The sequence below is a fragment of the Nomascus leucogenys genome, chromosome 4 (genome assembly GCF_006542625.1).
Source record: "Nomascus leucogenys isolate Asia chromosome 4, Asia_NLE_v1, whole genome shotgun sequence".
NCBI lineage: Eukaryota > Metazoa > Chordata > Mammalia > Primates > Hylobatidae > Nomascus > Nomascus leucogenys.
This window is the reverse complement of record NC_044384.1, coordinates 146,885,515-146,908,696: the sequence shown is the minus strand read 5'-3', so window position 1 is coordinate 146,908,696 and position 23,182 is coordinate 146,885,515. Positions and strand designations below refer to the sequence as shown.

General features: G+C 38.4%; 1 protein-coding gene across 1 annotated transcript in view; it reads right to left on the bottom strand.

Annotated features, from left to right (window-relative positions):
* CSMD1 (CUB and Sushi multiple domains 1) overlaps window positions 1-23,182 on the bottom strand; it is a 2,090,842-nt gene that overhangs the window by 555,597 nt on the left and 1,512,063 nt on the right. The gene's annotated exons all lie outside the window — the stretch shown is intronic.

Sequence of the window (23,182 nt, the reverse complement as noted above, 5' to 3'; positions counted from 1 at the left end):
GGGAGTCACGTGAAAATCATAGTGGCAAAGGTGGCAAGGAAAATTTCTGAAGCAAAACCCGTCAAAAGGCCAGTGAAATTGGCAGACACAGAAAATGCTTACACCACAACAACAAAGATTAACCAGTGCACCAGGGAAAGTAAGCAAACAAAAACAGTGATGGACAAACAGTTAAAAAAAAAAAAGTTTTGTTGCATAAGATGGGATAATAAGCTAGCGAGAATTTCAGGAAAATTTCTGTTACCCCTGAAAGAAAGTAACCCAAGCATCACAGGCAGATTTCAGTAAATTATTGAAATCTCTCCTCAGATGTATGAAAGAGGGTAGAGTCAGTATTAAAATATGAGAGCCTGGGAAATTAAAAGTCGCAATGCAATAACAGATACAGAATAAACCAGAACATTATTAGATGTGATAAAATGTAGAATTATCATTTACATCAATCAACCAAAGATGTGCGGAATGACCGTGCTGAAATTTTGAAGGAACAAAAGATGAAAAGAAGACGAGAGAAAATTATAGATCTCTAGATGAAAGCAAAAGATATTGAAGTTTGTTGAGAAATAATTATGGGCGCAGAATCAATAATTAGAAAAATAATGGAAGATACACTTTTACTACTGATTAAAGAGTTGAGAATGAAGATAAAGTGCTTCATTATGGCCCCCGTAAGTGAAATAAAGCTGTATGAGAATAACAGGAATACGTCACCTCACAGAATTCACACTGGCAACACCAGAAGAATTCTGTACACAAACCCAGAAGAACAGGTGGAATTATATTTGAGGAAATACAAATCAAAGTTAGTTTTGTCTTTTTTGGTAGCATGACAAAACCCTAGAGGTACTGGACCAACAATACTATGATCCCTGGATAGAAGGGAAAAGGATGTTCTACTTAGTATGTTTATTGAGCAAAGAGGCTATTTTATGCGAGAAGGAAGAGAAAATATTTACAGATTTTTAAATGTCTCAGGTATTGTATCAACACACTCCTTACCACCAACTTGGCTGAAAGGTGAACTTCAAATAATATTAATTTAAAAAACAGTTACTTAAGGAGGTTCTTTTCAAATATACTAAAGAGAATGATCTCCAAAAAGTTATGTAAACCAGAAAGGAAGAGGGTTGAGTGGATAAAAATACACATATGTATATTTATTCTTACATATTAAACAATATAATTTAACAAATGAAGAAAGGGCAACCAAATTCGTCCTGGGGTTGATCCCTGGGGCTGAGATGTGTTATCATAAGGAGGTGTCTCATTGGAAACCAGGTGATAGGTGGGGCGGCCAGCACAGGAAGTGCCACGGAGGCAGCTGAAACTCAAGGAATCTGAACACCCCCAGCCCCACGACAAGCTATCAGGGAGACTGCCCTGCGGGAGGGGGCGCAGGTGAGCCGGGCTCTATGTCTTGCATCATCTGTCACAGACACCACTTAAGTGCCTCAAATTCCTACCACCTGATATTTCTAGACATCCAAAAAGACAAGGAGGCTTGCCGGAGTTTGCATGCTACAAGAACACTGGAGGAAGGGGAGTAAACACCTGTTTACACATGCGTAGAGAGGAGAAGGTGCCGAATGGGAAAGTACTCACATTCTCACCACTGGTCATGGCCAGAAAGGGGGAGTAAATTACCTCCAGTCACTCTTTCAATGACACTCTATGGAGCAGCAGTTACACAGATACTTTATGTTTCATTCACTCCTTCATCTTTCATTCATCTTCAATTATGCCTCTAAATGTCTCTATGTCTCTGAAGAAAACATGCTAATATTTTTCTTAGGAAGACTTACATCTGCATGTTTAGTAAGTTTCTGGAATAAATAAACTCCAAATTTGGGGTGTCATGAAGATAAAAGAAAGGAGGCGATGATTGATCGTATAGGAGATTACGAGATAATTCAACAAGGTTGCTCATGGTTGGCAGTGATTTACTTCCTTCATACCTGGACTTTTTTAATGCTTTTTAAGGTCTTAAATTTTAACAACACTATAAAACTAACATAAATATAAAGGTGTAATGATACTATTTGCTGTCGGATAATTTGAAAATAAATGTTGGCAACATCACTTAATAAATGTGTTGATGTTCACACTTAACTAATTTAGGAGGTTTTGCTTATCTTTGACATAGAATTTCTAACATACGTTTTCATCACAAGATGTTGTAAGGATTGAACAAAAATATATACCAAGTGCCTAACACAGAGCTTGGTGCCATGGTTACAATTTTATAAATGATAATCACTGGTTATTATAAAAATCATACAAGTTGAATAAACACAATTTACACAGTAGAAAAGTGGTGATTTAAGTGGTTTAGAGGGAAACTCAATTGTTAATAATCACGAAATCTATTTTGCAACATTAGGTAACCTATACAATATTTTTTTTTGTAGAAGTAAAAAGGAAAACTTCTGCTTTTACTCATCTCATTACTAAGAATATTTTTTAGCTTCATCCACATCCCTACAAAGGACATGAACTCATCATTTTTTATGGCTGCATAGTATTCCATGGTGTATATGTGCCTCATATTCTTAATCCAGTCTATCATTGTTGGACATTTGGGTTGGTTCCAAGTCTTTGCTATTGTGAATAGTGCCGCTACAAACATACATGTGCGTGTGTCTTTATAGCAGCATGATTTTCAATCCTTTGGGTATATACCGAGTAATGGGATGGCTGCGTCAACTGGTATTTCTAGTTCTAGATCCCTGAGGAATCGCCACACTGACTTCCACAATGGTTGAACGAGTTTACACCCCCACCAACAGTGTAAAGGTGTTCCTATTTCTCCACATCCTCTCCAGCACCTGTTGTTTCCTGATTTTTCAATGATGGCCATTCTAACTGGTGTGAGATGGTATCTCACTGTGGTTTTGATTTGCATTTCTCTGATGGCCAGTGACGATGAGCATTTTTTCATGTGTCTCTTCTATGCATAAATGTCTTCTTTTCAGAAGTGTCTGTTCATATCCTTTGCCCACTGTTCGATGGGGTTGTTTGTTTTTTTCTTGTAAATTTGTTGGAGTTCATTGTAGATTCTGGATATTAGCCCTTTGTCAGATGAGTAGATTGCAAAAGTTTTCTCCCATTCTGTAGGTTGCCTGTTCACTCTGATGGTAGTTTCTTTTGCTGTGCAGAAGCTCTTTAGTTTAATTAGATCCCATTTGTCAATTTTGGCTTTTGTTGCCATTGCCTTTGGTGTTTTAGACATGAAGTCCTTGCCCATGCCTACGTCCTGAATGGTATTGCCTAGGTTTTCTTCTAGACAGAAAACCAAACACTGCATGTTCTCACTCATAGGTGGGAATTGAACAATGACCCACCTCCTTGTCTCTTTGGAAGTCTAGAAATAGCAGGTAGTAGGAATTTGAGGCACTTAAGTGGTGTCTGTGACACATGAGGCAAGACATACAGCCTGGCTCACCTGCGCCCCCTCCCCCAGGGCAGGTGAGAACACTTGGACACAGGAAGGGGAACATCACACACTGGGGCCTGTTGTGGGGTCGGGGGAGCAGGGAGGGATAGCATTAGGAGATATACCTAATGTAAATGACGAGTTAATGGGTGCAGGAAATCAACGTGGCACATGTATACATATGTAACAAACCTGCACATTCTGCACATGTACCCTAGAACTTAAAGTACAATAAGAAGAAGAAAAAAAGAATATTTTTTAAAGAAATAGTAAAGACTAAGTATGAAAAGATTCAGATGAATGAACTAAGACACTTATTTTAGCGATGTTTGAGAAAATTTTAAATTCATTGATTTATTCAATCACTCCTTCAGTCAGTTTTAGTGTATTTCCAGATTATCTATTATGGAACATTTTCTGCGAGTTTTATGTTATGAATATTTTATTTTAAAATTAAAAACAAATAAAATTATCATTCTATTTAGATCGAATACAGGACAGAATGCCTCTGTAATGCTCCACCACCTACGCTTTTCCCATCATGGAAAGAGACGCATCAGCTGTCACTCTCCTACACTGGGAAACTGTGACAAAAGTGACCAGTTACAGCGATGAGAGAGGAATGATCCATGGACCCTTGCACACAAAAGAAATTTTTAAAAAGTCTCAGAACTTAAAGTCCTCTTGTGCTTAGTATTTCTGAGCTCAGACTTAAGCGAGAATATCTCGGTGAAAATCCCAGCTTTGTCTCTTGCCAGCTATCTGACCTTGGGCAAGACACTGTATCAGCAGTCCATGTACCAGTTTCCTCCTCTTTACCTGGAGATAAAATTAATGCGTGCTCAGTAGGATTCTTATGAGAATTTACTCTAAGTATTCAGTAGATAAGGTCATCTCAAAAGTCTCTGTATCAAGAAAGTGATTGGTTTCCGAAATCTGGGCAATTAGAGGGAGAATATCATCTGGACCCCTTTACAAACACAGAGATGAAAGGAGATTAAAGCATCGTCAATGACTGAAAAATATATTTAAGCCTTCCCCCCACCCATAGTTACAGTAAATCATTTTACATTCACTGTTTCTTTAGCCAAGTCAACTTTATCATAAGAAAAAATAACCCATCCCTATTAAATAAAATCTTAGACAAGTTTCTCAGGACAGTGTTTTGGTGATTCTGCCTTCTATAGGCAAAGAGTCTTGCACAAGTTGTTGAACCATTTTTCATTTCAGCTTCCTCATCTTTAAAATGAAGAAGATGGGCTATTCTACCAAGATTGCCTCTAAATTTTATTCGATTCCAATTTTCTATAACTGTTTCTATGTTAGAAGCTGTATCTAGTGTATATAACAGATATAATTTGGGAAAGAGAAGAAGCTATAAAACATCGTCAACCCAACAAAAGAAAACAATAGATGCTTAATCGTCTTCAAGTGCAGGGCTATTTCCTTCCTATTAATTAACAGAATAATCAGAGTGATATTTTGTTCTATAAATCAAGGGGTCTGCCTGATGCCTTCCTTCCTGGGCCAGAGGTCTGTCAGCCCACCAGCCAGGTGTGAGGTTAGCTGTTCAGGAAGCAATTATCAGGTTGGACCCAACTCCGTGGCCATAGCAACAGGGAACTCATGACCAAGTGAAGCGATGAGGGCAATGCTTAAGTTGCTGGCATTTCACCCTCTCCCATGTGCAGTTTCTTACTTGGTAAGTTTGTCAAAAAATTGCAAATGTCCCTCTCCAATTGACGTATACAAGTCACATATCCACTTCTCCCCTCTACATCAGTGAAACACCGGCAAGGATAAAGAAAATGAATTCATTAGGAGAGAGTAAATGATTCCAGCCTGAACATAAGGACATGAATTGACAGAGAATACAAATCTGTGTATCTGCTTTTGTGAAAAGACTGAGGCAAGTACGGTGCCCTGTACTGTGGGGCTGGACGTCAGGGAGTCAGGAGGAGAAGCGGCCGACTCCTGCCTTCTGCGCCCCGTCCCCTGCCTGCAGCCCAGGCTCCTCACTCTACATGGCCTGCCTCTGTCTTCCCATTCCCCAATCACAGGAAAGAACAACACAGCTGGAGCTTGTGGGAGGACAGTAGAGAAAGCACATGGGTACTTGAAGTCCAAATGTCTTCTGAACACAGGCTCTGTTGCTGATTTGGCCTGGCGTGGGGTAAGTTACTCAGCCCAGTCCCCTCACTGTCAATATCATCTTAGAGGGTCTCTGAGAATGAGGTCTTAGGAAATGAAACCTTAGAAGGTCTTTAAAGAGGTTAAATGAAGCAACATTTGTCACGTGCCTAACGCATTACCTGGCACAAAATAATGCCTCAAAAAATGCTGGTTACTCTCTTGCAGAAGAATAACATAGGATAAAAAAAATCACATTTCAGATTATGTAAGATATAGAGGCACGATAAAAAAATTCCTTACTTTTTAATGATCGCCATTCTGACTTGTGTGAGATGGTATCTCACTGTGGTTTTGATTTGCATTTCTGTAATGACCAGAGAGGATGAGCTTTTTGGCCTACGCTTATTAGCTGCATAAATGTCTTCTTTTGAGAAGTGTCTGTTCATATCCTTCCCCCACTTTTTGATGGGGTGGTTTTTTTCTTGTAAATTTGTTTAAGTTCCTTGTAGGTTCTGGATATTAGCCCTTCGTCAGAGATACACGCACACTTACGTTTATTGCAGCACTATCCACAATAGCAAAGACTTGGAATGAACCCAAATGCCCATCAATGATTGACTGAACAAAGAAAACGTGGCACATATACACCATGGAATACTATGCAGTCATGACAAAGGATGAGTTCATGTCCTTTGCAGGGATATGGATGACGCTGGAAACCATCATTGTAAGCAAACTAACACAGGAACAGAAAACCGAACACTGCATGTTCTCACTCATAAGTGGGAGTTGAACAATGACGACACATGGACACAGCGAGGGGAACATCACACACCAGGGCCTGTTGGGGGGTGAGGGGCTAAGGAAGGGAGAGCATTAGGAGAAATACCCAATGTAGATGATGGGTTGATGGATACGGCAAACCACAATGGCATGTGTATACCTATGTAACAAACCTGCACATTCTGCACATGTATCCCAGAACTTAAAGTATAAAAAAAAAAATTCCTTAACTGGCATGTTTTAGATTTGGGGATGATCTGTACCTATCCTCCAAAAGAAGAGAAGTTTTACTCAAAATCTGTGGCCAGCCACACACGGTGGCTCACGGCTGTAATCCCAGAACTTTGGGAGGCCGAGGCAGGTAGATCACTTGAGGTCAGGAATTTGAGATCAGCCCGCCGAACGTTGTGAAACTCCTCTCTACTAAAAATACAAAAAAAAGATTAGCTGCGCATGGTGGCGGGTGTCTGTGATCCCAGCTACTCGGGAGGCTGAGGCAGGAGAATCCCTTGAACCCGGGAGGCGGAGGTTGTGGTGAGGTGAGATCACAATTGTCCTCTAGCTGGGGTGACAGAGTGAGACTCCATCTCAAAAAAATAAAATAAAATAAATGTAATATGCAATTTATCGTCACAGAATTTTCTTTTTTGTTAGAAAGTCAAATTTTAAAAAAGCAGTTGTCATATGATGATTTTTGGTAAATTTTTCACCTGCAGTTTTACAGTCACAGTGAGGACTCATGGGTTTGCAATATTTCATTTCTCCAGGCCCCGCTCCCTGGGCGTTCCCCATCACCGTGGCTCCTGTATGTGGCCCTAGAGAGTTACTTTTGCTCTGTGACGTGACCTCTTCGTATTTCTCATCCAGCCTGGACTGTGGCCCCACCCACCCTCATAGCACCAAACATGTCCTTGGCAGAACTTCTTACTATCCTGGCACAGATGAGTCTGTCCACCTAATTTACCACCGCGCCTCGTGGGTCCACGTGCAGAACCACACTGCTCTCTCATCTTCAGGGACAGACTGGAAGTGTTCTTGAAGACGCAGTGCTGAGTTTAGCAACTTCTTTGTTCTATACCCACAGCCTCAGCCTCTCTCCTAATAGACTTCAGCTCAGAAATTCAACACTACTTGTGTGTCTCTCCCCATACACAGGCTTTTGGTGCATAGAATTTGATTTGTATATTTGTAATCCTGAGCAATGTGCCTATGACACCTAAGGATGGTGTAAGAGACACTGAAAGAATGACCACATGAAGGGCTGGGCTGGTGGCCTGGTGGGTGAGTCCACAGCAGCAGGAGAAACGAACCCACTCCTCCAGGAACTTACTTTTTTTTTTTTTTTTTTTTTTAGACAGAGTCTTGCTCTGTCGCCAGGCTGGAGTGCAGTGGCATGATGGCATGATCTGGGCTCACTGCAACCTCTGCCTCCTGGGTTCAAGCGATTCTCCTGCCTCAGCTTCCCAAGTAGCTGGGACTACAGGTGCACGCCACCACACCCAGGTTTTTTATTTTTTAGTAGAGACAGGGTTTCACCATGTTGGCTAGGATGGTCTTGATCTCTTCATCTGCCCACCTCGGCCTCCCAAAGTGTTGGGATTACAGGCGTGAGCCACTGCACTTGGTCTTTTTAAGGAGGAAGATATAACACGTGGGCCCACTGTATAACCATAGAGAGCCACAGAGAGCGAAAATAAAGAAAGAAGTCTCCGTGCCTATGAAAGGCATTAGCATGCTTGAGTGATCATTTAAAAACACATTTGAGGTTTTAGAATCTTCCACTTCTAAAACGGAGAGCTGTGTTTTCAGGGTCATCGTCTAGCCCTCCTTGGGGTGAATGCGCTGAATTATTTTGTTTTTGTTTTTTACATGTCTTTATGGATTCAGTTACAATGCCTAGAGTTTACTCTAGCAAACTCTGGGAAAAAAATAGTTACATACTAATCCTCCAACTTTGATAAATCCCCTTGCTTTCCCCTATTTGGAAATTCTTTTGTTTTTGTAAGAGGACTATTTTCTGAGTGAAGAAATTCATAGGTAAATCCTGGCAGCTTTGTCACTTGCCCACAGATTTTTTTTTTTGACATGGAGGCTTACTATTTTACCCAGGCTGGAGTGGGGTGGTGCGATCCCAGCTCACTGCAACCTCTGCCTCCCAGGATCAAGCATACTCCCGTCTCAGCCTCCTGAATAGGTGGGATTACAGGCCTGTTGTGGGACCTCACCTTGTGATCGTGTGAGTCAATACTCCTTAATAAAATCCTCTTTATATACACACCTATCCTGTTAGTTCTGTCCTTCTGGAGAATCCTGATTAATACACTAATCCTATGCAATGCCCCAGAAAACATGATAAAACTTACTGCTCTGCCATCATCATCTAACACAGTCTACCAGCCAATATGCCAGCATGTCCACAAAATACAGACACTTGGATATGTAAGTCTACTGCCCTCATAGTCTGTGCATTAGTTACCCTAATAGGTCAGCTGCAGAGTGCAGCTTCACCAAACACATGAGAAATAGACAGCATTTTAATTATGTAATAGAGTATAGAATAAGAAAACTACATTGCAGATTTGGAGAGAAGATCCTGGAGTATGAAAAGGTAGATAAACACACAAAGGTTATAACCACAGAATAATTCAGCCCAGAACATAAGAAGGGGCCATTAGAAGTGACAGTAGGTACTTGTAATAAGAAAACAGAGAAGGTAGCAGATTCCAGTCCAGGCCTTCTTTTTAGAGTACAGAAAAATAATTTTCTTATAATAGCACACATTTCTCTTGGGAATACCCTGTGTTCTTTAGTTTTTCAAAGCATCACTCAATTCTCTTCTCTTGGCAGATAGGAGGCTCAAATCAATCTCTCCGTAATCACTTCTGTCTCCCAGGAAGCTGTGTTAGCTTGTTCCCCAATCCCTCATGAAGACATGCTCTTGTCTGAAGGATACTAAACAAGAACGGCTTTCTCAGAGCCTCTTTCATTTTCTCAGGAAGTCATTATAAATGGTGCAGTATGGAGACGTCCTCAGTGCACTGTGGCTAGCAGATATTTTTGGCTAGGTGTCTGATCTCCCTGGCGATATTGTAAGTCTTCACGTACTGCACACCTAGCAATACGACGTGCGGTCTCATGGAGTGATTACATAATGTCTTGCAAATGTTGTGTTATCCCCATCTGCTCACTGGTCATCCCCACTGAAGAACCCATGCTAATTATTCTAACCACTGGCAACAGTACTTCCCTGGTCCTCTTACAGTACCTTCAGCATCATGTCTATAATGTTTAATTAACAGGTAAAAATAATTTGTGAGGATCTTAAACTAGATCAAAGGTTTTCATTAATCTGCACTAAAAACGTACACATTTAAGGATTTTTTTTTTTTTTGAGATGAAGTTTCGCTCTGTTAACCAGGCTGGCGTGCAGTGGCGCTATCTCAGCTCACTGTAACCTCTGCCTCCCGGGTTCAACCGATTCTCCTACCTCAGCTTCCTCAGTAACTGGGATTACAGGTGCGCACCACCACACCTTGCTAATTTTTGCATTTTTCGTAGAGATGGAGTTTCACCATGTTGGCCAGGCTGGTCTTGAACTCCTGACCTCAGGTAATCCACCCACCTTGGCCTCCCAAGGTGCTGGGATTACAGGTATGAGCCACCATGCCCAGCCAAATTTAAGGCTTTTTATGATGGCCAACATAGCCAACATATGAAGTAAAGAAATTGATGACAGTTTTAGCGATGATGACATGTCACTGAATTCAGGTGCCACAATATCTAGACTGTCACCGTTTGAAGTCATTTATTGCATAGAAACATCTCAGCCACGTTGTTTAAGGTTATATGTAAACTCATTATAATGTAACATGGAAAAAATACTTGTTCTGACTAAAATATCATTTTTCTGACTAAAATATAAGGTAAGGACAGGAATAGAACAACGCAAGAATTCTATAATCGATTTACAGCATGATGATAGCACCCAGTGCAATAAGGAGAATTATTAGCTAAATTTAGCTGTCCTGATAAACTCACGAAAATTCTAAAATGCTTCCATTTTTATGATGTTATAGTTGATACTTTTCTAACAATACTATTTTTATCACCAATATAATAAAATGTGTCATACTTCACTATCAAACTCACATTCATCCATCAGAAGTGTTTGCTGGGTGATGTGATTCTATTACTGCAGAAGAAACAGGACTCGCTTCCCATGAGAGCTTTTCCAGACAGGCTCACCATGGACAGATCTCAATGAAGAAAGCCTCTCCAGAGGTGGATAATTCTGAAATTGTTATTAGTTGGTTGGCACAATTTGGAGAGTATTCTAGGTAAATATTACATTTGGCCCATCTACCTCCAGAAATATTAGACTTTCAATGGCGTCCTGGAGCTCGCTTGTACCAGCTTCATAGAGCAAACTATGAAATATTCAGGAGTTGTTCAAAGTAGTTTTTAAATCATTAGTAGCTGGAAATCACGTATCGGGTGAGGATTTAAGCCATCAAATGTGGTAAAGCCCACAAACTAGCTGGTTGGCTAACACAACATTGGGCTACACATCCCCTAGTATTTCCAAAGCTGATTAGACACTTATTGAATACATTTAGAAAAGCTACGTAAGGAGTAATATAGAGCTCCAAACCTGTGGCCACTGAAATTCAGCCCATTTGTTTCCGGGCCTAAAATCAGGAATTGCATGTGGGAAAGTTCTGTGTTCCAGACAATCCAAAAGTTAGAACACTGAAGATATCTCCCATAATTTTCATAGCTTAACTCGTCTAATATATAAGAAACCTTCTTCCATACCTCCTATCAGTTACTCCTTAAATTACAGGGCTATAAACTTTAGGACTATTATAATTGTAATATAACTGAAAGGGATAACCTTATTCAAGAAAACATCTGAAGTGTTTTTAGAATTGACTAAAAATGACTTTAATGACAATCACTTAAAAGTAATGTTTCACAAATAAATAATATGTTATAGCTGGGGGAATATTCTTAAATTCTATATTTAAGTGTATTTGTTTTAATGTCATTCACTACTTTTTTCAATGCTAGTCATATATATCCCAGGCCACATTTCAAGTTTGTTTTATCATATTTGTAGGTATCTTTTGTTAAATCATTTAAAACTGAATCATGATATTAATACTATTTTTTCAGTAAAAATAATTGCCTTCTTAATTTATACTGCACATGATCCTTTACTGATTAAACTGTAACTTACAGTGGGAACCTATATTATTAACACAAATAACATATTCCCGATAATATCTAATGACTTTTTTAAAAATCAGACGTATATAATAAATTTTATTATTGTTTATATCTATATGCTAAAGGCTGCCCAAGCAAACGTATTCAAATTGATAAATATTATTGGAATATATGAAAGTGCTTTTTAAAAATAAAATTTTATACTAAAATTAAAACCTAACATTTAGTCAAATTTATCATCCATCGACTATATTCAACATCTAACTTTTCAAAATAATAATACAGTTAATGAACATTTTACACATTTAAAAAATCAGTCATTAATGTTATAATTCATCTTGAATACATGTCAGGGATCAAGAAGGAACTATGAAAGTCCTATTCTCTATGAAATTTTAAAGGTTTGAGGAAATTAAATGTCAAGTACATTTGACAATCCTATTTGTCCTCAATATAAATAAGAGCACTGTACCTGGTTTTTCTGCAGTATGTGGTGTAAATAATGATATCTGAGCTGATGCTGGCGTGCTGTTCCTTGCACTCACGCAGCTACGGATCACCACTGTGCAAGATCAACGAAAACTAAGGCTCTTTATAATCTTGATAATGTTGGTGAAGTTTAGACACTTCCTGACAAATTTGCTAACTAGAGATTTGCAGCAGAGGAATATACACAATTATTTCCTTGTTTGTTCATAAGTACCACTGGAAAAATAAAAAAAACGGTTTGCAACTGTTCAGGAGAATGAGAAAGCAGGACACGCTCTCCCATTGCCGTTTTCAGAAGTTTAGAATGTTTCCAACAGAAAACTTACTGTGGCACATGAACTCGGCAGGCCACTGGAAAAGTGGCCAACTTGGAACAGACCGAATTGGAACAAGTCAATCATCACATATTCTATGAGAAAATGAAGAATGTTATTGAGCATTCATTAATTCATGTGTATGCCTTCCCCACTGAGTTCATTTAACAACTACTTTCTGAACATGGAGGAAGCGTCAGTCATTACCCTGGGCATTGGAATTGCTGATTGTACATATGGAAGGAAAATTGGGCCTCAGTGTGGGGAAAATTAACTTCTCATGGCATATCTTGAAATAGTGTTTGGTTACAGCAGAAGGCTAAAATAATAAATAATAGTAGGTGTTTGAGTGACGCATACTTGTTGCCAGTCACTGTTCTAAAGGTTTAAAATTAGTAAGTCTACTCAATAAACTCGACATCTCTGTGGAGAGGATTCTATTAGAATTCCCTACTGTGGAGCTGGGAAACTGCAGTGCAGACAGCCTGGTTACTTGCCTGTGGTGTCACAGAAAGAGGAGGAACAGAATGTAAATCTATGCATTTTGACCTCAAAGACCATATCCTTATCCACTTATATTGTCTCCAAATTTGCATATAACTGTTCTGGAAAGGGACATTCTGCAGCACTTGCAAAGCATAAGACTTACCAGGTGTGCACAGGTACTGAGCTCTAGTAAATGCTAAGTTCTGGGATTATAAAGAATCTGAAGAAGCTCAACATAGCAGATGAATCGATTTCTTCAAAGTTGCAGGACAGCTTAGGATAATAGAAAAACACTGGGATGTGTCAAAAGCCCTGGATTGGAGACTAGTTTTCAAAATCGTCTAGCCAGGCCTGGCTGAGTGAGTCACTGGAGTTGCCATTTCACGGTCTGTGAAGAGGCTCTAGTATCTATGCCACTCCTCTCATTACATCTTTATGAGAAGCACATCACATCATCAGGTCACATCTGCTTGAAAATCTTGCAGTGCCCACAGAAGTTTACTCAAAGTTTAAGAGGATGTTTATTTTTATTGTTGTTGTTTTTAATTTTAATTATTGTATTTTATTTTTCCATAATTTATTGGGGTACAGGTGGTATTTGGTTACATGAGTAAGTTCTTTAGTGGAGATTTGTGATGTTTTGGTGCATGCATCACCCCCGCAGTATACACTGTACCTTATTTGTAGTTACGTAACTAAAAGTAGAGCTACTATTTGGCCCAACAAACCCACTACTGGATATCTACCCAGAGGAAAGGAACTCATTATTTGATAAAGATACGTGCACACACGTTTATAGCAGCAGAATTCACAACTGCAAAATCGTAGAACCGACCCAAATGCCCATCAATCGAGTGGATAAAGAGGATGTTTCTGTAAGAATGAGGGTGAAAACAGAAAAAGGGGCACTGGCTGGGTGTCCTGGTGAGCAAAGGAGCTGGTGTGGAGTCACATCAAGGGGACACTGGAACCGGCAGCTCCATGGAAGGGGCATCTGGCTGCCTTCTCAGCAGAGGAAGGAGGCCGTGCTGTGGCTGGCTCCCTCCTGCAGTGTGCTCCTCATGCTCATCCCTTCTCATGCTTGTCACCAGATGTTTGACTCTCTTTGCATCTCAGAATTGCCAGTAGAACTAATACAATCTGTGATTAGAGGGAAAACTTGAAAAGACACAGAGTTGTGAATTACAAGAGAACAAAAGATGGAAAGAAAAGGGCTGGCAGAGAGCAGAGAATCAAAGTAAAATTTAAGGAAAAAAGCAAAACTATAGTGGTGTTATTAAGTGTTTTAAGGAAGCTGATAAACAATCCTTAGTATCCAAACAAAGACAGTCCTCTACGTTCCAATCTATGCATTGATTTCCAAATGACCAGTGAAATTTGCAGGTAAAGATAGTTTGATAAAAAATACTTAGAAAACGTCGGGTTCCAATGTTACACAAGTCCCTGGGAGAATGGGAGGAGAAGTCTCATTCCACACTCCTATCCTCTGCGATACCAAATACGGGCTGAGAGAATAATAGTTTCTATGTGTTTTGGGGGAAAAAGCCTTTCTGAAAGAATTTTAGTCTAGCTAACACAGTTTTTCACTTGTAGAGACACACACATTCTGTCACATGCAAATGCTCAAACAGGGCAAAAATGTGGCCACTAAAAATATATCCTATGAAAGAATTTTTTGATAGTGTAACTCATAGGGCTGAGAGATTAATTAAAATGAAGAATTCAAGGCTGGGAAATTTGTAACCAAAAATAACAAGCAGAATTCCCCATTAGTCTATGAGAAGAAACACCCAATGACCCATTCTGCAAATCCTAAACTGCAGGCTTACAACTCCCATTCTTGAAGGAGATTGAAAGAAATGTGAAGAGTTTGTGGCCTCCTTCCACGCTTAAAAGCTTCAACAAGTCAAATCTTCATGAAATATTAAACTTCATCAATAAATAATCATGTAAATCATGTAGGTGAACTTAAGAAACAACTCTAGAAAATTATCTCCCTCAACAAGATTTATCATCAGATTCAAGTGTTTAGAAAATGTGATTATAACTATAAAACAATATGACTATAGATTATAACTACAAAACAATATTAACTATTTCTAGAAAAAAAAGAACGGAAATATACCAAAATGTTTTACGGTTATTAGCGAACTATGGACCAATGACTACTTATTTTTTAAATCTTTTTGTTCTTTTAATTTTCCTTCATAAATATGTTTCTTTCAAACAAAAGAAAATTATATAAGAGAGAATTATTTCATGCAGCCAACAGCTAAGGCAAATTCCTCTGGAGCTTAAATGCAAATCTGCGTAGCAACATCATATAAGAAACAACGATTTAATTGTAAATATTTCAGATGCCATTGCATTTAGAAATAGATGGAGATACAAAAAAATCTGCTTTTAAAATTCCAACACGTAGAAACAATATTGCTTTTGTAAAATCTTATTGGCAGACTCGACAAAGAATCAGAAAAATGACTAAAGTGATCAATGATTGCCATAAAGTAAAATGCAGTATCTACGTGAAAGTAAATTAGAATGCAACACTACAGGCTTTCAAAATAACTGGGAATTGGGAGTTAATGGAGGGTATCAAAAATGAAAGGAAGAAACAAATAAAACAAATGAGAAACAACTAATCATGCCCCCAAAAATTATTTTAGTAAGTAGTTGGTGTGGTTTTCAAAGTCCTTGAGGAATGTGGAAGAGAACAGTTGATTATGTGTTCTATTTGTTAGAATTAATTACTAGATGGAATTAGACACCACGCAAACTTTCGATAAATCAAACTAATAAATATTATTCACATCGCCAGTCATACTACAACAAGACGGTCCTATTTACAATGCGTCCGTGAGACACTTATCCTGAGAGCTGTTGAATCTCCTCATATTGTCACTTTTATTTGGTTTCAACACAACAATGTTATGTAACACTTTTAAACTGAAATATAAATGATCTGCTTTTAAGCAATGTCCAAGCTAACTTCTGTTTCTATTGCAACATTTTAAAAATGCTGTTAAAACCAGAGTTAAGGAATTTGGATTTTATGCCTTACTGTCCCCTGTACGAATATTTGGGTATTGTACAACTTAAAAAAAAAAACATACCTTTTTAATAAGCTAAAAATTCCTTAATCCTGAACACGCGATTAATTATCACTGAAGGGCAAAATTACCAACACTTTTTCTTTCCCTGCATATAAACATTTTGTCCTGTTCATATTTTTCTTTCTGAAAATACCTGAGTCTTCAAATTCAGAAACGGCTTCTACTGTTAGCTCCAACTCCAACTAAAAATTTATCTGCAGAAAAGGAAGTCAATCTTGAAAGCGTTTCTATGGATTATGCATGCCACTTCACTAGTCTGGACATCGCATGCTGGTTCACGTAAAACATGACGTTTCTTGATCATCTAAGAGGAAACACAGGCTCACAACTGAGATTACATTCAAACTCCAGCCAGTTTGTCTAGTACATAGCACAGCATCAGAAAACTCGCTTTGACCTTCTCCGCCATGTTGACCAACGAGTACCTCGGTAGAGATTACCTTCAAATCAGAAAGGGATGAGGCAATGTGCCCCTGAGCTATCTGTAGCACATACAGACGAAGGCTTACCGTGCACTATGCAGGCCCACGGCTGCTTCATTAATTTAACGAATAAAGTAGCGCACTCTATACAATGGGGTTGCGTTTTCTGCGATATGTGTAAAGATAGCAAGTTGGCTGCATGGAACACTTGTATCATTTAAAAATAAATTAACCACTACATTATTGTACCTCTTCTTACCATGGTATTAACCATCCCACCAACCTCCCACTAAAATAGCAATTATTTTACTCAATTAATACATTTATGGTGGTTTTCTACAGTAGTTTACTTTTATAAACTCAAAGCTAATATAATTTTGCTGAAAGTCAGGTACACTTTTTTGAAACTTCTTTATGTGTGTGCATATATATATATGCATATATATACGCATATACATATATACGCGTATATATATGCGTGTATACACACATATATATGCGTATATATATATAGTTGTGAAACTTGCTGCACAGTAAAAATGGTAAAATTCTATTATTTATGCTTCTTAAACATATTTACAGGCACAGAGAAGTAATTTACATGAGAATTACTATTATGAAACCAGAACCAAGAAGAATAGAATTTCACTTAAATTATAATTTTTAAAAGTACTTCATAACAGTATGTAGATAAGTTGATTATAGGTTGGCCAGAGAGCAAGCATCATACCAAATCTGAACTTTCAACCTCCTCTTTTCCAAAATGTTGAAGAACTGGCTTTGATATCACTAACATAAACTGCAGAAGAAGATTTTGAGTAATAATTATGATCCTCAAAAATAAATATTCAACCATAGAAAGTTTATCATCACATACAGCTAAAAAAGCACATCTTAAAAATAAAAAAGTCTTAAAATATCAAGTTACTATTACTAGACTGTAGTCAACAAAATAAAATGTTTATTATCTTCACAATTTTATATCATGTTTTAGCTTGGTTGTCAAATCCCATCATTTCTAGAGGTGCGTACATTTAACAGTTAAAACTCACAGACAACACCATTTACTGCTTGCTCATTCACTGACTGTTTCCTGGTTCCCCTGCATCTCTGGGCCCTCTTTTGTTTGTTTATTTGTTTCTTGAAGTCTCTTTTTCTAGCTTCTGCATGTTGCATGGCTGCCCACCTTTTTTGTGTGTATTTCCTACAATGACACTTGCTTATCACCAGCCAGTCTCCAAACCCCATCACCACAACCCTAGTGGAAATCTCACATCGCCACTCATACTATAACAAGATGCTCCTATTTACAATGAGTCCGTAAGACAGTTATCCTGAGAGCTGTCGAATCTCCTCATATTGTCACTTTTATTTGGTTTCAACACAACAATGTTATGTAACACTTTTAAACTGAAATATAAATGATCTCCTTTTAAGCAATTTGCAAGCTAACTTCTGTTTCTATTGCAACATTTTAAAAACGCTTTTAAAACCAGACTTAAGGAATTTGACTTTTGTGCCTTACTGTCCCCTGTACAAATATTTGGGTATCGTACAACTTAAAAAAAAAACATACCTTTTTAATAAGCTAAAAATTCCTTAATCCTGAACATTGACTAAAATAATTGCTATTTTAGTGGGAGGTTGGTGGGATGGCTGATACCACGGTAAGAACAGGTACAATAATGCAGTAGTTCATTTATTTTTAAATGATACAAGTGTTCCATGCAGCCAACTTGCTGTCTTTTTTTGAGTAATAATTATGATCCTCACACTAGGAAACACCAGCACCTCAAATCCAACCTCTCCCAGCCTGAACCCCACTTAGGCTTTGTCACCCTTTGTCTAGCATTGGAACCTCCTGGTCACTGAGTTTCAATATTTGGGATCATCGTTGGTTCCTCCTTTGCTCCCCTTTGTGCTCCATGGAAAACCATGTACCCATCAAAGTCAAAGCTCTCTCTGGAGCATCCATTCATGTTCCACTGCTCACTGACCAGGAGGTTCCTCAAAGATGTTAAGTAAATTCTCATTTATTGTATTCCCAGAATGAAATGCATTGAATGACGAAGAATGGATTCTGTGCATACACACCTTCTTAGCTTTAAAAAAATGTATATTATCATACTATCTGTTCTAATACCAGGGAATAGTTTGATGCCAAATTTTGTGTTGTTAATAAAAGCTGAGGCAAACCCAATTAAATCCATATTCATCACATATTTGAAAGTACAAAAATGCAATTAACAAAACTTTCATTTCCACACAGTGTAAACAAGTATTTGCATTATCTTTCATCTCAATTACATTAGAGCATTGTCTGTGAATAATTTTTCTCCTTATGGATATTTGGGATGTTTACCTAAATTGCATTAACTTTTTTTAACCCTCAATTCCGTATTCTTTAAACTACCACGCTGAATGCACAGTCAAATTATTTGAAGTGTTCAGCAATGTGAAAAATTGTCATCTGATTAATTTACATTTTTTATTATTTTATCTTACGTAAAATGTTGCATATGATATTACTTTGAAAACAATAATTTCCATTAAGCAACGGTTTTTTATTGGCAACTATAAAGTAAGAAAAACGAGGAGAGGAAATTGTAAAGGATATCTTTTGACTTAACATTTAAAGGAATGTATGTCAGAAGCAAGTATAAAAATATATATTGTTTCCATTCCATGTGGGCGTTTTGTATCTACCAGCAGCTTCAGTTTCTCCAGGCAAAGAGACAGCTGCACGTACTTTAAGACGGCATAACAATTTACAAAATACTTTGTGAGTTTTGTTTACTGGGACATTGGAAACCCCGAGTTATAAGTACTTTATGACTGAGAATAGAGAAAGAAAGGGCAAAACTACTCATATTTCAGGCAGCCCACACTCCAAGAAGGGTAGATGATCACATGGCAGTACTGTATTGCAGACTTTGTGACATGTGAGTTCCAGCGAGGAGTAGATCAGTCGTCCCGGCACATTCACACCGATACTGATTCTGCACCTTAGTATGTGGCATTCAGGAAGTGCAAAGTGCTCTACCACAAGGCCCAGGGAACCCAACACATTTTTTTTGGTTACATATTAAATTACATATGTTATTTGATATATAATTTGTTATATATAATTATACAGTTAATAAATACAAATTATATTAAATGTTATCTTTCAATATATTTACATATTATCATATATAAAATATCAATATACTTATATATTGACAGATATTTAAATCTATCTACCCATTTATCTGCTTTATATATATACAAAATGGAAATATATATATATACACACACACACACACATTACTCTTAAAAATAAGAGTTAAAAATTGAATTCAGGTCTCTAACTCCACATCCAGTATTATAGTTACACCTACACATTTTTTCTAAACACACAGAAAATTGTCATCCTTGGCATTACTCAAAGCAGATGCTGGGCTACTTGGAATCGAATACAACTGTGTCCATAATAATCCTGCATGCTATGGATCGTAGTAAGACCTAGAGCATCTACCATATAGGATTTAAAAAAAAGCCTTCTTATGAATAACCTATTTCTGTAATTATTTTTGCTTCACTAAATTATTTTGTTGTATCGTGGCAATACCGTCTCATTCTGAGACTACATGAGATGGAACTTTGAAGGAGAAAGAAACTTCTCAATGAGAGACCAACGTGTTTGCAACCTAGAGGCAGAAACTGAGCCTTAGAGAGAATAAGCTGCCTAGAGTCCAATTCGCCCACCTGCGGATGGCTGGGAGCAGAAAGGTGATCTGATGTGCAAACATGCACACACACATGCACACCCAGAGAGACATATGCACACATGTGCACATACACACACGCACACATGCATGCACACCCAGAGACACATGTGCACACACATGCACACACACACACATGCACACCCAGAGAGACATGGACACATGTGCACATACACACAAACATGCAGGCACACCCAAAGAGACATGTGCACACACATGCACATACATATGCACACAGATGCACACCCAGACAATATGCACACACACACACAGCACACCCAGACATACACACACAAGCACACACATGCACTTACACATGCACACACATGCACACTCAGAGCCATATCACACATAAACATGCACACACACATGCACACCCAGAAAGACAGGTGCACACAAGTGCACACATGCACATACACACACATGCACACCCAGAGATATACGCACACACAAGCACACACATGCACACAAAGATGCACACACATGCACACCCAGAGAGACATGCACACACAACCAACACATCCACACACACATGCACACATGCATGCACACCCAGAAAGACATGTGCACACACAAGTACACAATGCACATATGCAGACATGCACAGACATATGCACACACATGCACACACACATGCATACCCAGAGAGACATATGCACACACAACCACACAAATCCACACATACATGCACATACACACATGCACACCCAGAGACATATGCACACACAAGCACATCCATGCACACATACATGCATCAGAGATATGCACACACAAGCTCATACATGCACACACACACATCCAGAGACAAGCGCGCACACACACACACACGCTCATATGCATGCGCACCCAGAGGGATGCACACACAGGCACGCATGCGCATACACACATGCACACCCAGAGCCTTTACAACTTCCTTTATATTTTAACATCACTGTATTTAAGAACAAATTTTTGGTGTGGTTAAAAAATAGTAATAAACTTGGTATCATTAAATGTAAAAAAAAAGTTTCTAAAAAGGACACTGTACACTCATTAGGCACCCCAGGAAAAATGATAATGTGTGTATCATCAAGGTGGCATTTATTTTCTGCCCCAACCCCTTGGTCCAATGCCAAATAAACTCTATCCGAAAACCCAACTAAAGTGAGTCTCTTATTTTTCAAGCCCAAAGTTACTACATTATACACATAGAAGGCTCAAGCCACATACAGTGAGTCTTGAGTCTCAGTAGGGTCCTGGCTGTGTTCTGTGTGAGACTCAGCCCGTCAGAAATCATTCAGGATTTGACCTTCCTTAGGGGAGATAGCATCGCTGGAATTAAGAGTCCTTAAAAGCACTCAGGAACTCTCAAAGCAACAGACCAGGATAAAAAGGAATTAGCATTTCCAGTGAGAAGGGCAGCGTTTCAAAAACACTCTGCGAGGCAGGATAAGGATCAAAATTCTAAGGTGGATTTAATTTCAAGGTAATCATAGTAATATCCCAGGTACTGAGTTCACGAAAATTTCCAAGCCAAGCTATTTTATAACTGACAGCAGGACATGAAGTGCTATCCTCCGTGATAAGAAACGCAGTACCCTGACATCGATTTTACTCTGAAAACGTTGGTGAAAGCGATTGCCTTTCTCGACAGTTCAGGGAACAAGCAGAGGGATAAGTCTGTCACTAGGAGGGTACTGTATCTTCAAAACCTCTTGCCTGACATTCTAACAATCTCATCATGATAGCAATCAATGGAATTAAACGCTGCTCTATGTACTCAGCTTCCTATGAACCATTCAGATTTTAACACCTAGATGCGGGAATGTACTTTCAAAGGAAATGAATGGGAGCATCACATTGTAAGAATTTCTAATAGAAACTTGGTTGCTTACCACTAAGTTGACCCACGGAAAAAATCCACAGTCCCCCAGGTCGCCAGAACCTCCATTAGAAAATGTTATTAACTTGATCTGTATAAGAGAGCCAACTGGGCACCTACCAGACACAAATCATATTACATGCATTGTTCTTAAGCCTTACAAAAATTCTTCAGCTCTGGTAAAATCAGCCCCTCTCTAGGACAAGCAAACATGGGATGGAGCTTAAATAATTTACCCAAATTAAACAATTAATAACCTGGGAATATGTAGCTTCAAAGAACTATCAACATGCTGAATTGTCAATTCAGATTTAAAAACAGCCTACACTCTGTTTAGAAACTGAAAGTGGCAAGTTTCAATTAATTCAGAAATGTGGCATGTATCATATTTCTGACATTTTCTCATCAATCATAAGAGTACATCGTTTTTCGTTCCTAAACCTTCTATAGAATATAAATTGTCTTAAAATATAAAGCTATTAAAAAAGAAAAGCAAATAGATATAGCCAATGTTTAAAATATATATTTTTTGTGTGTAAATTGGACACTCCAAATCCCTTTGGCGTGAGGTGAGAGAAATAAGGTCTTCTTCAATCCTAAATATATTTAAATTTTTAAGTCGCCTAAACTTCCTGTGCAGTTTAGACACAGCAGATATATTACCAGAAGCTGGGTATTCTGTAGAATTTGCTCTCTGGACCGAGCATCCCACACAAAACACTCAAAAGCAAGCTCCCAGGAATGGTAATCGCCCCAGAGTGTCACTAATGCATCATTGCCTGCGTTTATTCTAGGGCAATGTGTTATCCTACAAGTATTAGTAAATAATTTTTCCAAGCTACCTTCTCTATCGATATTTTACACTATTCGCCCTGATACAAAATAAAAGACCTGGCTTCAAAGCCAAAATTCTCACTTCCTAGCTGTGTCCCCTTCAATAAGTTACCCTCAGTCAGTTTCCCTTCCTGTATGAGGAAGTATGCAAAAACATACTTCCTAGTATTTGCAGCACACGATGCTTGTTGTGTATGTAACAACCTGTATTCTCCTTTGCTTTTTTATTTACCCAATCATCAGTTTTCTTTGGAGAGTTAAAGTGCTAGTAATTCACATTCCTAATATTCCTTTCATCTAACGGTGTCCGGGGGATAA